Source organism: Leptodactylus fuscus, chromosome 1 (genome assembly GCF_031893055.1).
Source record: "Leptodactylus fuscus isolate aLepFus1 chromosome 1, aLepFus1.hap2, whole genome shotgun sequence".
NCBI lineage: Eukaryota > Metazoa > Chordata > Amphibia > Anura > Leptodactylidae > Leptodactylus > Leptodactylus fuscus.
In genome coordinates, this window is record NC_134265.1 from 10,826,910 (window position 1) to 10,843,202 (window position 16,293).

The 16,293-nt window shown below is 48.2% G+C and overlaps 1 protein-coding gene across 1 annotated transcript in view; it reads right to left on the reverse strand.

Moving 5' to 3' along the window:
- The window catches only part of LOC142190048 (uncharacterized), a 371,533-nt gene that overhangs the window by 92,991 nt on the left and 262,249 nt on the right, over nucleotides 1-16,293 (reverse strand). The gene's annotated exons all lie outside the window — the stretch shown is intronic.

Here is a 16,293-nt window from a genome sequence, read left to right on the forward strand (position 1 = left end):
CTTTTGAATAACAGAAAGAGGGACAAAATGTGCGGCAAATTTAGCTCCGCACACTTTTACGTTGACTCCGCCCATTCTCATTTCTTTTCCAACTGCCCCCACACAGTATAATCCTCCTACAGTCACCCATACATTATATGTCCCCACATTATAATGTTCCCTTTCAACTGCCCCACAGTATTAAGTCCCTCTCCTGGTGCCCCAGTTTAAACATGAAACTGGATCAGTTGGAGGGGGACAATAAATTAATGGCAACTGACGTGGGACATTAAACTCAGGCAGCTGGAAGCAGACATAGGGGTAGCTGGACAGTGACATTAAACTGGGGGCAACTAGAAGCAGACAGGTCCCCCTCCAGCTACTCCCACGGTTTAATGCCCTCTCCAGTTGTCACCCAGTTTAATGTCACCCCAGTTTAAGTGCCCCCTTCATCTGCCCCATTTCATGTCCCCTCCTCCATCTCTGCCCCCAGTTTCATCTCCCCTCCTCCATTTCTCCCCCAGTTTCATATCCCCTTTCATCTGCCCCCAGTTTCATGTCCTCCTTTGCATCACTGCCCCCAGTATAATGATACACACACTCACACTCTCTCCATCCTGCATCTCACCCCCCTCCGCCCTGTCAGTACCTTACACATGTCTCTTCATCTCTTCACTGCACAGGACACTGACACGCCCACCTAGTCACATGACCATGTGATGTCACACAAAGTCCTTCTACAATACTGAAACGTACCTCCGATCACAAGAGACTTTTATCTGTTCATCAGAGCAACGATTGTTTAATAAAACATTAAAGGGACAGAGCAGGACATGCAGGGGGCTGGGCGGGACAGGGGCAGGAAAGCGTGAGTGTCCCGCCAAATGCGGGACACTTGGGAGGTATGCTCACGTTACATCTGACACTAGAGTTACATAGTGTTCGGGTCTCCGTTGTTTAGGTCTGCATGGGGAACTGAAAGACGGAGACCTTGTTGCTTAAAAATCAATCAGTTACCTGCAGACCCTATAGTGGGATCAGTCCGGTTTCTGCCGGTTTAAGTATACTTCTTACAGCAGGGGTCGGCAACCCCTGGCATATTTTGCTGGCACGGCAGCCAGCCTGCACCTTCATGCACTAAATTGAGAGAGAGTGTCCCTTCAGTGCTCTGCTAAAGCTGAGGTGTAGGACACGCCCCCTTCTCTCCCTGCCACCAATCAGAGGTGAGCCTCTCACTGCACAGGATAAGGGCTCCCTGGACCTGCTGCTACACGTGAGGAGGAGCTCCTGCTGTCTGCAGCCCTGAGGAGGAGAGGAAGCTCCGGGGAGCAAAGTGAAAGTAAAAACACCAGGTACGTGTGTGTTACTAGCTATTCTTATTAATGTCAGGCATTTGGGGTTATTAAGTTAGTTTTAGTAACTCCATGTGCCTCACATTAATAGCAGTTAACTCCATCATGTCCCTCACATTAACCCCTGTGTGGCTCACATAAGTGTTACTGAGGTGTGAGACATATGGAGGTACTAATAAGGGACCTATATAATGAAGATGTTCACTTATACCTCCATGTGGCTCACATATCAGTGTCAATTATGTAAAGCACACAGGGGGTTAATGTGCGGAACATGATGGGGTTAATTGCTATTAATATGAGGCACATTGAGTTACTAAGCTGTAATGTACATGACTGGACTTTTTATCCACAACTTTGGATAAGAGTACAGACTTATACATTTCAATTGCCCCATATATACAGCCATTTTTTGTGGCTGTGTATCTGGGCCAAAATGAAGAACTAAAAATTATGGAGCAGGTCCTATATCTGTCCTATACATACCCTATATCTGTCTGCATTTGCGGCCCTGTCAATTCATTTTTAACATGTAGGTCAGTGAAAACCACATCCGTGCCATTTGTGTGCAGGAGGCCTAAGGCCCCACGTTGCAGAAATGCAGTGTTTTTGTTGCAGATTTTGATGTGGTTTATTTCAACCAAAGCTAAAAATGGCTACAGAAGGAATGGAAAATATATAGGAAGCTTCTTATACGTTTCCCTTCTGCTCAATCCACTCCTGGCTTAGGCTCAGAAAAACACAGCAAAATATGCAACAAAAAAAAAGGTGTGTTCCCACAACGTGGGGGCCCCGGCCTTAGGCTAAAGCCCCACGTTGCAGAAACAGCTTTTTTTCGTTGCAGATTTTGCTGCGTTTTTTGAGCCGAAGCCAAGAGTGGATTGAGCAGAAGGGAGACATATAAGGGGGCGTTCACATGACCGTCATTGTCCAACAGGTAGGTGTCAGGTTTTGCTGTCCGCTTGAAAAGTCGGACATCTTTACAAACGGACAGTTAAGGACAGGCACGGAGTGCAAAAGAACGCACCTGATTGCCATTTAAATGAATGAAAAGTGTCACGGACACAGCTAGTGTCCGCTCCTAATGTCTGTGCTAGATTTTGAACGGACACTAGCAGCGGACACTACCTGTCGGACTATGACGGTAGTGTGAACGCTCCCTAAGAAGCTTCCTATATATTTCCCATTCCTTCTGTAGCCATTCTTGGCTTTGACGGAAAAAAAACGCAGCTAAATCTGCAACAGAAAAAGCTGCATTTTTGTAATGTGGGGTCTCAGCCTTAGTGTGATTCTATTGGGTGGTGACACTGTAACTAGATGCAATTATAGCCAGTTCCTGGGCACCAGTGCGGTCACTTTGGTGTAAGTGTGACACCCATTAATTCCTGGCTGGGGTTTTGCTGTTACTGCACCGCCAGGAACTAAAAGTGACTGAAATTAATCTGCGTTTCACTTACAGAAAACTGAAGTTACTAACAGCCGAGGACTGGATGGAGCATACAGGTATATTGTGTGTCAGCGCTTTACAGGTGTTACCTCACTCTGCTCCCAATCACATACATTACCACTAATTGTGGGTTACACATGTACTTACATTGCTTCTAATGGAAAAGAACATGTATATCTAGGCAAATAGTGGTAAGCGCATGTGGCTGGGAGCGCAGTATGACAGCACCCCTATGTTGTGGTTTGTGCTATATGACTTTAGTGTAGGTGTCGTCAGCTTTACAATTATTGACCGGCACTCCGAGGACCTCATCTTTGATTTTTTTTATTTAAATTGGCACGCCGAACAAAAAAGGTTGCCTACCCCTGTCTTACAGGATATTACTTTCTGCCGATATTAAGCGAATTCTGCAGCGGAGTCTCCTACAAACACAGATGTGACTCCAGCCTTAGGCCTGGTGGAGTGACATTACTTTTGTAGTTCTCCGTCAGCGTTCTTCAGTGCAATTCATGGCTCACCGGATGTCTAGATTCACGTTGCAATATAATCTGTAGATAAATGTACTTGTGCCAAAATCGTGGCTGCTGCTTGTTGTGTGTATGAAGACGTCTGATCCATCTGCTGTCAGGAGGCGATCACTTCCATAGAGAGGACATTAAGTAGAAGAAGCTTCTGCACTCCTTTAAGTATATTCTTCCCGAATGGAATTGATGCTCGTGTAGTGAGTGTTCTAGAGCAGCGTGCACATGCACGGGATTTCGGCGCAGCGCTATGTGACCTAACTGATGGTGAAGCTGCTCTGGAACTGCTGAGGGGGCCTTGCTACATGACTGGAGGGGGCGTTATTTTGGAGAATGCGGCTGTGCGTGGGAAATTAAGTCAATGCCCCCTGTGCTCCATGAAGCTCATTTGTTTAAAGAGGACCTTTCATCAGATCGGGCACATGCAGTTTTATATACTGCTGGAAAGCTGACAGTGCGCTGAATTCAACGCACTGTCGGCTTTCCCGATTTGTGCCCGGTGTAAAGCGCTATCGGTCCCGTTACAGTAGGGCTTTACAGTCAGAAGGGCGTTTCTGACACTTAGCCAGGAATGCCCTTCTGCCCAGCAGCGCCTATCGCGTTGTACTGTGTGAGCGGGGAGGAACGCCCCCTCCCTCTGCTCACACAGCTCGTCCATAGACGAGTATTATCAGGAGGGGAGGGGGGCGTTCCTCCCCAGTCTTAGAGCAGAGCGCGATAGGCGCTGCTGGGCAGAAGGGCGTCCCTGGCTAAGTGTCAGAAACGCCCTTCTGACTGTAAAGCCCTACGGTACCGGGACCGATAGCGCTTTACACCGGGCACAGATCGGGAAAGCCAATAGTGCGCTGAATTCAGCAAACTGTCAGCTTTCCAGCAGTATATAGAACTGCCTGTGCCCGATCTGATGAAAGGTCCTCTTTAAATACACTACTTTATAGGACATATGAACCCCCAACCCACACCAGGCAGTCCCTGCCCTTATTCCCCTCCTTCTACCTCCCGCTCTTTACTCTCTAACATTACACTACAATACTATTATGCCTGGTGGATTGGTTCCATAGGCTGTAGAGTAAACAGCGGGTTTCCCTGGAGGGATGTATGTTTTTGACTTCTGCATTTCCATCTCTGGGTGGCCCCCACATATCACCCCCTGGCGTCTCACTTGGCCAATCTCACATATCAATTTCTGTCCCTCTGGGATAGGCTACTGGTGCACCTACAACTGTTACATTTGCCAGGAAAAATGAACATGATATTTGACAATATAAACACAAGATTAGGGCAAAGACCGGGCAGAGTTATCTGAACACCAACACTGTGCCTAAATAAGAAAAGAATACAGGGGATTGTACAAACCATGCTTTACATGGAGGTCTAACTGTAATATTATATAAAGGCCTGTAGATGTCACTCTCATCACATATATATAACAGACATGGTACAATGCTATAGACTCAAGCTAAAGTCACATTGATTTAAAGGGGCTCTAAAGTTATATTAAACTACCCCCCCCCCCCCCCCCGTTTTAAAATAATAACCTAAAAAAGAGTGTGCTCTACTTACGGATCGTTCACCCTGGGCGGGCATTCAGGGTGTGTCTTCATCTTCTTCCCCACCTCTTCTTCCTCCGATGTCCTCCGGTTCCGTCCTCCTCCGCCGCTCGCTCTCAGACACTGATAAAAAAAAATAGCCTGGGCGTATGCGCAGTAGCTGTAGTAGAAGCCGCGTGCTACTGCGCATGCGCCCAAGCTATTTTTTTTTTATCAGTGTCCGCGAGCAAGCGGACATTATTATTATTTTAAAACGGGGGGGTGTAGTTTAATATAATTTTACCAGTGCCTGAATAGCCTTTTTAAAGGATATTCACGCATATGTGGGGCTCTATCAGCATGATTTTGCAAACACCAGGAATAAGATGATACATGGGAAAAACCTCCATGTAAGTAGCGCATCCCAACGCGCATTTCGCCATGATGTGGCTTCGTCAGGGGGAATGATGTTATTACATGGAGGTTTTTCCTATAGGTAAAGAAATATTTTTGTTTGGTTTGTACTATCCCCTGTATTCTTATATGTTTTAAACTTGTGAAATTTAATAAAATATACATTTTCTTACAAAGTTTTTTCGTGGCAGTTCGCCTTATTTAGGCACAGTATTGATCAGGGGCTGATCCAGGGCCGGGCGAGCCGGGCAACCGCGGCAGTGCCCGCACCTAACAAAATGCAGGTTGGGTCGGTCGGCAGGGCAATTGCTGAGGGCCCCAGCACTGCAGCAGCGGCTAACAGAGCAGCCAGCGCAGGGAGCTGCAGCTATTGATCCAGGAAGCTCCACTCAGCGCTGTCAGGATGCTCCTCCTCACCGCCCTTCTCTGGCTGCCCTCTGTCAACCAATGAGAGGGTGAGGAGAGCCCAGGAGGCGGAGCTTATCGCTCTACAGAAGATCCCTGCCATCCTGCATCCTGCACACGTGAGAGGGAGAAGAGGAAGCTTCAGCAAACTGAAAGTAAAGAAGGAGCACGCAGGTACAGGCTGGAGGGGGGAGGGGGGTTACTCTGCCTATTAATGTCAGGCATTTGGAGTTATTCATTTAGTTTTAGTAACTCCTTGTGCCTCATATTAATAGCAACTAACCCCATCATGTCCCTCATATTAACCCCCTGTGTACTTCACCATAAGGGTTACTGATGTGTGAGATATATGGGGGTACTAATCATGAAGATACTTCATTATTACCTCCATGTCTCTCACATATCAGTAACTCTTATGTGAGTCACACAGGGGGTTAATGTGAAGGACATGATGGGGTTAACTGCTATTAATATGAGGCACAAGGAGTTACTAAGCTGTAATGCACATGACTGTACTTTTTAGGGCTCGTTCACATCTGCGCCCGGTCTCCGTTCTGCAGGTTTCCGTTTCCTGCATAAAACAGAGGCAGGAGACGGAGACCTGCAGGACTCTTTCATTTGAATGGGTGAGAAAGCTGTCCGGCCGTGAGCGGCGGTGAGCGTTTTATGCTCTCCGCCGCGAAACCGTTTTTTTAAATTCGGACACAGAGTCAGATATGCAGTACTCTGTGTCCGGATTAAAAAAACGGTTTCGCGGCGGAGAGCATAAAACGCTCACGGCCGGACCCGGTCTGTGGTTTCCGTCTTCTTGCATGCAGAAGACGGAAACCACAGAACGGAGACCCAAACGCAGGTGTGAACCTAGCGTCATCCTCAATTGTGGATAAAAATTTGTACTATTATATTTCAATGGGCCCAGTACACATGGCCATTGTTTTTGCGGCTGTGTGTTAGGGCCACATTGAAGAGCTGCAAATTATGGAGCAGGTCCTATATGTGTCCTATACCTAGACCAGTCATGTCCTCATAAATGGGTGGTATTACACAGGGGCGGATCCAGAGCCGGGCAACCACCTGGGGCCCCCGCCCAGCGGGGCCCCGCGGCGCGGCCCGGACCTAACAAAATGGTCCTGGTTGGCGGGAGGTATGTCCCGATTTTAACTCATCGGCGATGAGCTGAATACATAGGCGTTTAAAGCAGGAGCTGTCAAAGTTCAGCTCCTGCTTTAATGCTGCGCTCCGGCATTTGTAGCCGCGATGTGATGACGTCACATCGCGCCTACAATATGTGTATGAGTGAGACTGCGGAGAGAGCGGCGGGGGAGCGAGGGAAGGAGAGTGTGTTTTTTTTTTTGTGTTAAACATTAAAATGGAACATAATATAGGGGGCCCATGAAACTGGGGGCAGATGAAGGGGGAGGGGGGAGAACGGCATGACACTGGGGCAGATGAAGGGGGGAGAACGGCATGACACTGGCGCAGATGAAGGGGGGGAGAACAGCATGACACTGGGGCAGATGAAGGGAGAGAGAACAGCATGACACTGGGGCAGATGAAGGGAGAGAGAACAGCATGACACTGGGGCAGATGAAGGGAGAGAGAACAGCATGACACTGGGGCAGATGAAGGGAGAGAGAACAGCATGACACTGGGGCAGATGAAGGGAGAGAGAACAGCATGACACTGGGGCAGATGAAGGGGGAGAGAACAGCATGACACTGGGGAAAATGAGGAGGAGGGTGAATGGCATGACACTGGGGCAGATGAAGGGGGGGAGAACAGCATGACACTGGGGCAGATGAAGGGGGAGAGAACAGCATGACACTGGGGAAAATGAAGGGGGCGGTGAGAACAGCATGACACGGGGCAGATGAAGGGGGGTGAATGGCATGAAACTGGGCAGAAACGGGGGGACATGAAACTGGGGACAGAGATGGAGGGGGGGACATGAAACTAGGGGCAGATGAAGGGTGTATATGAAACTAGGGGAGAGATGGAGGGGGGACATATAATTTACGGGTGACTGTAGGAGGATTATACTGTGTGGGAGCACATGAAAAATGAATGAGAATGGGCGGAGTCAACATAAAAGTGGGCGGAGCCAAGTTTGCTGCGGCGCGCCGCACATTTTCTCCCTCTTTCTTATCTTCAAAAGGGAGGTATGAGTTACAAGCACGAGGCTTGGTGGTGCTTCTATGCCACTGGCCTTGCGTGCACGCTCCCAATGCAGCTAATAGTACACAAATAAGGTCAGTTTTATAAGGTGTGCAAGCACAGCTAACTAGTTAAAAAAACCGCCTCAAAAATGCATTTTTTTGGGCTAATGTTTTTAAAAAAATCCTGGGGGGGACCCCCAGACCCCACGGTAAGTAGGGCCCCGCCAAAGTCAATTGCCCAGGGCCCCGCAAAGCCTGGATCCGCCACTGGTATTGATGATATTTGACAACCCTGCATTCTCCGCTGGAGTACACAGGGATCATTTCCTAATTTGAAGGTTATTTGACCACAACTTGCCCCCCTTTTCCGCTCTACAAGAGTCCTGCCCCGACAAGATTCTGTCCTGGTTTGAATATGCGCAGCTACAAGGTTTCCTTTGGGTCCTTCTACCAGGGGGTTCTTTCAATGCTCCGGCCTAGAGACACTCCTGCTACTTAGCGACAGACCTGCTCATGTGATTTCTCTTATCTACTGAATCCTCCTCAAGAAGCAACAGGCTGATTCTCCCTCCATTGTTGTGGCTTGAGACAGAGATTTGGAAATTCATTTCTCATACCAAGACTGGTAGAACATTTTCATTCTTTCTCCTGCCCTTCTCCAGAAACTGTTCCCAGAGGTGTCGGACTGCTGAGGTGTGGAACAGCCGAGGGCTCTATTCTCCACATATGGTGGTCAGGCCCGTGCTACAGTCATTTTGGACTGAGATCATTGATATTTACACACAAGTCACCTGCAGGACTCTATCACCAACTCCTCAGTTGGCTCTTCTTTGCCTGATACCTGGCCCCTTGACCAAGATCAGAAATGCCTCATTTCCTGACTGTAGCTAAAGATGTGATACCTGGACATTGGAAACCCCAGTTGCCCCCGATGGTGGTTGAGTGGGTTAAAGAGATTTTTATTATTATTATTGTTTATTTATATAGCACCATTAATTCCATGGTGCTGTACATTATTATATTAATTCCATGGTGCTTTACATTTGGGGGTTACGTACAGTACACAGAATATACAGGTAGATATAATACTAACAGTGACCGACTGGCACAGTGGGGTAGAGGGCCCTGCCCACGAGGGCTTACAATCTATGAGGGAGGGTGGATAGAGACAAAAGGAGAGGGGGGAGACTGTTCAGATGGCAGTGAGGTGACAGTGTTATTGGAGATTGTTGGCCTTCCTGAATAGGTGAGTCTTCAGGGCCTTCTTGAAGCCTGTGGTTGTGGGGGTCAGTCTTATGTGTCTTGTTGTTGTCTTGAGTTCCAGAGTATGGGGATGCACGGGAGAAATCTTGGAGACGGTTGTGTGAGGAGCGGATGAGAGCAGAGCGGAGTAGGAGGTTGTTGGAGGATCTGAGGTTACGTGTGGGCAGGTAGTAGGAGATTAGGTCAGAGATATATGGAGGGGATAGGTTGTGGATCGCTTTGAATGTTAACGTTAGTAGCTTGAACTCAATTCGCTGGGCTATGGGTAGCCAGTGGAGGGACTGGCAGAGGGGAGCAGCTGATGAAGATCGGGGGTGAGGTGAATTAAGCGAGCAGCGCAGTTTAAGGTGGACTGGAGGGGGGCGAGGGTGTTAGCTGGGAGTTCATGGAGAAGGGTGTTGCAGTAGTCTAGGCGGGAGATTATGAGGGCATGGATGAGCATCTTGGTAGTTTCAGGGGTGAGGAAGGAGCGGATTCGATGGATGTTCTTGAGCTGGAAGCGGCAGGAGGTGTTGAGAGTTTGAACGTGTGACTTGAAGGATAGGTCGGAGTCCAGGCTAACCCCAAGACCACTTCTATTTTATGGAGCTGTTGAATGGTAAGGAACCTGACACATCGGACAAAGTAGCCTTCCTGTGGCCCCCTTGGCAAGCAAGCAATTCTTTGGCATTATGGATCAGCTAAGCTTTTTGCTCTTTCCTGGCCCTCCAGAGGACCCCTCCCCCCTCTCTTCTGGATACATGTGAAGTTGCCCTGCAGAACCATTTATCGGCCATGTTCATTCCCAGTTTTTTTTCTTTTACTTTCTTTTATTTTACTTCTTTTACCCTTTCCTCCCCCCTTTGCCCTTCTGTAATGTCCCGGTACTGCTAGTCCAATTCCCTCTAATAATCCTTGCAGACCGAGATAGCATGGACATTTTCATATAAGGTAAAGCGATTCCTTCCCCTGCATTCCTTCATTTCTATTTTTCCAGGGCATGCGCCATCTTGTGGATGTTTTTGTGACCTACACCTGCCTATACTTTGCCATTGTAATTTGAGTTGTCACTGTGAAGGTGTGTCCATTATAATCAGGTGACCTTCAGGACCATTCAAGCTCCCTTGATGTGGCCTGGAGGAGGAGTTACAGCCCCTCGAGGGGGGTGGGGAACCTTCTGTCGGCCCTATTGTGTAGAGACAGCTGAGGGACAGAGCACATGGAGCATGGATAATGGCTTCCGACTATCAGGGTACACCAAGCAGAGATGTCTTCTTCCCTGTCCTCAAGGCCCTTCTCAGAGAGTGTTTTCCTCTGAAGCTCTAATCTTACAAGCGCTGAAGTTGATGGACTTGTTTTATCCGTACATCTGGGACCCCCCACGTATATCTCTATCCAAGTAAGTCTTTGGGACAAATCTATATTTAAAGAAGCCCATAGCTAGTCTGGCAGAAATCGAGAATCTCCCGCTGCTAAGAAAAATTGTATTTGCTCTTCTACATACGTGTACCCAGTTGTTGAGGATTAACCCCTTGGATACAGGCCATCTTTACAAGTATATACAAGTTAACTACCCAGCAACTATTAATTAAACTATCCCAAGCATTCCTGCTCCAAGCTCTATCACCTGCTTAATTGGACACGGCCTAAAAAGATTGCTGTATTGTATGTGAAGAAGTCCTCCATATGTACATTTGTATTACTTTGTCCTGCTAGTAAAAAGAGCAACGATTACCCCCGAAGCCTGGTTGTCTGTTGTCACTGTCAGGTATCAGAGCAGGGGTGGGTAGTCGGGGACATCAAAAAGGAGATTTTGTGCGCATTTGGGACCAGGGACCCCCCTTGAAAGCCGGCCACATCGGATATATATTACCCGTGATACCAGCCCTGGCCTTCCTGAGTGTTGCAACTCCTCTTCCCCCTTCCCGCTCCTGTTCTTCCTTCCACTTCCCCATCTCCAGGATTGTATTCCTTCTCAATACTTTGCTGCTATTTCCACAGTATTTTCGGTTTCTTTTCTATCTATATGCTGCGTCTCTACATGTTGTGTTACTGCATTTGCATTTTTCTATTCTCTTCCTTTTTGTATACTATATATAAACAAAAGCAGCTCCTGAGTAGTTACAGATAATATAAAAAAAAATATTTTAATTTTTCTATCAACATATTGAATAGTAAGCGCCACATCAAACAAATAATCCCACAAACCCAACAATCCACAGATCCGGGCGTCTATCCCTGATATTAATATACAGACCCCTATGTAACTATAGTAATGGAAAGTCTTTTAGTTTATAGATATCCATGAATATTAATATAGTAGATCATACTGTGCAGAGATTATAATAACATTATATAGAAATGGAGATGTTGATATAACAATAAGATCCCTATGTCACTGATACCTGTCCTATAATAACAAGGATCTCTTATCCTCAGACTAAGTGCCGGAATGTTCTAGTTCTTCTTTTGATGATAATGGCCACTTGTCTCTATGGGACTTCACTACAAGTTTTAATTCTGACACCGATTCCTGCGGTTCTGCCATTCAGTTACAGTATTACGGTAATTAATGCCTCAATAATACACAGTATACGGGTTATACCGGGGTCGGGAGCCTTTTTTGTTTGGCGTGCCGATTTAATTTAAAAAAAAAAATCAAAGATGAGGTCCTCGGAGAGCCAATAATTGTAAGCCTGACGACTAGAGATGAGCCAATCAAACCTGACACAACTGGAATTTGATCTGAATTTCATGAAATATTCGACTCGCATCGCATCCGGATTTCCTCATGCTTCGTAGTAACAAATCCTATTTTTTTCCTGAAATGACTTGCTGTACATGTTAGGACTTGGGACAAGGAACTTTGATTGACTGCACACAAGGCATTGTGGTAAAGGCTAAATCCTATACTCGGTAAGTACCTCCTGATGTCAGACGGTCACATGACATGCTCTAGTGACTGGGAAGGCGCATCTGCTTGTAAGAAGGTCACAGTGGAGGAGCATGGAGAACTGTGTGTGTGTGGGGGGGGGGGTTGGGGTGCACGGTGAACTTGGAGCAGTGTGAGGGTGGGGATTTAGAGTTGTGTTCGTATAGGGCAGGGGTAGGGAACATACGGCTCTCCAGCTGTTGCAAAACTACAACTCCCAGCATGCATACTTGCTCTTCTGTTCTTGGAACTCCCATGGAAGTGAATGGAGCATGCTGGGAGTTGTAGTTTCACAGCAGCTGGAGAGCCGAAGGTTCCCTACCCCTGGTATAGGGGATGGCAAGCTATGGTCCAGGTTTGGTGGATTTGGTGAGAGGAGAGGTGGTCTTGTGGGGCTGAGCTGTAGGGGATAGTGAGCTTGATACCTTTGTGAGATGTGTTACTGTTGGGGATCTAGCAAGACACTGAGGCTGGATACATTGCACTAGGCCACGTAGCTATGGTAACTAGAGATGAGCGAACAGTGTTCTATCGAACACATGTTCGATCGGATATCACGCTGTTCGCCATGTTCGAATTGAATCAAACACTGCGTGGTAAAGTGCGCCATTACTCGATTCCCCTCCCACCTTCCCTGGCGCCTTTTTTGCTCCAATAACAGCGCAGGGTAGGTGGGACAGGAACTACGACAACAGGGACATTGAAAAAAATAGTAAAAACCCTTTTGGCTGCTGAAAACATGTGACCTTTGATTTAAAAGAACAGCGCCGCCCAGGTTCGCGTCATTCTGAGCTTGCAATTCACCGGGGACGGAGGTTTCCGTCCATTTAGCTAGGGATTACATTCTGGTAGGCAGGGACAGGCTAGGATAGGAAGGAGAAGACAACCAACAGCTCTTATAAGAGCTAAATTCCAGGGAGAAGCTTGTCAGTGTAACGTGGCACTGACGGGCTCAATCGCCGCAACCCAGCTTTCCACAGTGTTCAGGATCCTGAATGGAATACACTGAAAGTGTATTCCTGTATACTCTATATACCCCCGATCCACGTTCCAACGGTGTGCCCCCCCACCTCCACCCCAAAAACTAACTTAAATACACTGTAAGTCCCCTAACAATAGAATTGGGGCTACATACACCCTCAATTCTTGCTACTGCCATATAGTGCCAGGGTCTGACTGGGAATTCAAAGAATATATTGGGGTTACATACACCCTCAATTCTTGCTATTGGTATATAGTGCCGTTTTCTGACTGGGAATTCAAAGAATATATTAGGGCCTGCTTTCCACCCTCAATTCTTGCTACTGCCATATAGTGCCAGGGTCTGACTGGGAATTCAATGAATATATTGGGGATACTTACACCCGCCAGCCAACGATGCAAAGATGAGAGGAGTGTGCTCTGAATGTTTTCTGCCTAGCAGAGGCTAGTTCTCACTTACGAAAATGGCCACACTTTGACCTGTATATCAGGCACAATGGTGTAGGTTTCAAAGAAACATGGCACCAACAAGTTGAAAACGTGGGCCATGTGTGGACAGTGTTTGAGTCTGGCAAGCTCCAGATGTGCTACCAGGTTCCGGCCATTATCACAGGCGCCAAAATGCCAGGCCCCAGGTGTAGCAGGGAAAAAAACATTGCCATCTCAGCCAGGATGGCATCCCTGACCTCGGAGGCACTGTGCTGTCTGTCCCCCAAGCTGATGAGCTTCAGCACGTCCTGCTGACATCTCCCCACGCCGCATTTGCTGCTAGTAGCTGGGGTGGGGGTTGCAGCGTAGTAGGGTTTCAGTCTATTCCTGCAATGAATTTTGGCCTGGGAGAGGAGATAGGCCACCCCAGTTTGCACCCCGGGCCCAGACACCACTACATTCACCCTGCCTGTCATTAAAGATAAGCAGCATCCCTGACCACTTGTCCATGTGTCGGTGGTCAAGTGGACCTTGCAGCAAAGTGCGGAGCTCTGTGCCCGACTGATGTTATGGGACACATGCAGGTGCAAGGCAGGGACAGCACACCAAGAGAAGTAGTAACGGCTAGGCCCAGCATAGGAAGGTGCCCCAGCTGCCATCTGCTGACGGAAGGCCTGGGTATCCAGAAGCCTAAACGCCAACATCTAAAGGGCCAGCAGTTTTTCGATGAGGCTGTTAAAGGCTTGGGCATGGGGGTGGGTTGTGCTGTACTTCTGCCTGCAATGAAAAGCCTGGGAGATGTGGAGTGGCTCGGAAGAGGCACATGATGGTGCAGGCCAAAAGGGCGCATGAGGGTGAACTCCCCAATGTGTCAGAGACAGATGTGTAGGTGTCCTTGCATCATATCCTTGCACCATACTTGGCTTTGGACTTTAATTTTGTGCCAAAAAGTGGTTCAGACAGCGATCCCTCAGCTAATCCCGTTACACTGTCCATTCACAACTCCAGCACTGAAGTTACCATTTTTAGAAGTGGACCACCACTTCTGAGATCCCAAAGGAAGTTGGCAAGAGATGTGCAGTGCAGAAAAAAAGATGAGAAAATAAGTGTAGGCTGTAGAGCACAGAGGGATCGGAGAGGACAGAGCTGCTTTCGGCCAGGTATTCCCACAACATGCGCCTATACTTGTCCCTCCTGGTGACACTAGGCCCCTGAGTGGCAGTAATTTGTCCAGGGGGACCATTAACGTGTCCCAGACCTAGGAATAAGTCTTCCAACAGGGTAGAGTTTTGCAATTCTTTGCTTCTACACTGCTTTCGCCCCTAAACATCACCCCAGTTTATGCCTTTGCTTCTACCCAGGTTTTTTGTTGATTTAGCTTCCCTCCACATCTACACTGCTTTAGCCCCTAGACATCACCCCTGTCCATGTGGGGTCGGTGGCCTCGTCCTCCAACAACTCCTCTTCCAATTGTGTACTGTCCCCTTACTGTAAACCGCACATGACCACAGCTTTCCCCGATGGAAACTGTGTCTCATCATCCTCACTGAGGTCCAGAAACGTCAGTGGCGGGTCCACAACCACAAAATTGGAAGGAAATGGCGGATGCTGCAGTATTTCTAACACCTGTTCCTGGTGCTCGGCCTGGTCTGTGTTGTACCCTGCACCCTGCTGAACGCAGCTGCCATATCCGGAGTTGTGATGAACGCATGCTAATGTTTCGTGTCCACTGCAGTGGATGGGATAGGATTTCACATAAGTCTGCCACCCATGGCCACTCATGGTTGAGCAACTGAGGGAGCTGACTTTGACGAATCCTAGGGTTTTGCAGTTGGAACTCCATCAAAGGTCTGTGCTGCTCACACACTCTGCTCAAGAGATGATATGTTTAGTTCCAGCAGTGTGGAGACGTCGCACAACAGCCGTTGTTCGGGCAGATACCGGAGTTGTAGGAGTGCATAGAGGCTAGCGGCGGCAACTATAGACTTTCAAAACTATCCGCACAAGCGCCACACTTTCACCAGTAGCTCAGGAACATTGGGGTACTTTTTAAAAAAGATTAGCAGCAATGAGTTAAAAACGTGGCCCAGGCATGGAACATGTTGCCGGCTGCCAAGCTACAGAGCCGATCCCAGGTTACGGCCATTATCACACATGACAACATGCCTGGGCCCAGGTGCAGTGGCAAAAACCACATTGCCGTGTAATTGAGGATGGCATGACTCACTTTGTAGGCAGTGTGCTGTCTGTCCCCCAAGCTGATGAGCTTCAGCACGGCCCGCTGACGTCTCCCCACACCAGTGTTGCAGCGTTTCCAGCTCGTAGCTGGGGTTCACTTAACGGCGGAGGAGGGTGGTGTTTCAGCCCTCCTCCCAGGAATGTTGTGTGGGGAGACAAGTCAGTCCACCACGGTAGTTTACCCAGGGGGTGCCATTAACGTGTCCCATACCTAGGGAAATTTCTTGAAACAGGGGAGAGTTTTGCATCTTTGCCCTTGCTGCCTCTGGACATCCCTTTGCCTCTAGCCACCTTTTTTCCCTGCTTAGCTTGCCTCCACATCCACACTGCTTTTGTCCCTAGACATCACCCCAGCCCATGCCTCAGCTTGTATCCCCAGTCAACAAAGTGGCGGAGGCAGATGAAGTGATGTCCTGGCTCATCCTCTGGAGTGCATCGCCAGCGCTGTGAGCAGAGGCAGTGGCATGAATGGTGGGCGACGTTTGTCCTGCCGTTGCTGCCTGCCACTGATTCCAGTGCTTGGATTCCAAATGACGGTGCATTGAAGTGGTGGACAGGTTGCTCTTCTCAGAGTCCCTACTCGATTTCAAGAGGCAAATTGTGCAGACAACACTATACAGTATCTGTCCTCGGCGCATTCCTTGAAAAAACTCCACACCTTCGAGAAA